Source organism: Penaeus monodon, chromosome 22 (genome assembly GCF_015228065.2).
Source record: "Penaeus monodon isolate SGIC_2016 chromosome 22, NSTDA_Pmon_1, whole genome shotgun sequence".
Taxonomy (NCBI): domain Eukaryota; kingdom Metazoa; phylum Arthropoda; class Malacostraca; order Decapoda; family Penaeidae; genus Penaeus; species Penaeus monodon.
In genome coordinates, this window is record NC_051407.1 from 21,166,243 (window position 1) to 21,166,758 (window position 516).

A 516-nucleotide genomic window follows, 5' to 3' on the forward strand; every position below is an offset into this window, starting at 1 on the left:
CAGGCCATTATCATTATTTTTGGTAAGTCATCGTTATGGGTTTTATTTTAGTGGGTTAACACGAGTTTTATGCCATTAGTGCTTGGTTATCTGCCGTACTGTAGGCTTACGTGGCATGGCCCCCAACACGCGAGTAAGTAATTTACCATGGGCGTGGATAAGGACGTCACCTCTGCCTTGTTAGATTTAAAAAAAAAGTTCTTGTGTAACTACAGAATGTATAAGCCTAAAAATTCGTTCTTGGCACTTTATGTTATGATTTTTTTGTGTGTTTATACGCATTTTTTATGTATATTAATTCGTCGGTGGTAAAATGAGTCGGAGGCAAAAATTATTTTACTAATCGTGGGGCAGAATTGGAAGCGCCTCGTGCACGCTAATGTTGTGCCCGCTGCGAAGAATAATTACAATTTGACGTTGTTTAATTCCATCGAATTAGTCGACGTGTCTCGTGGTATTTCGAGCTTCGGAACGTTCGGAAAATACGAATGGTGGATCAGACTTCCCCGTTGCCTC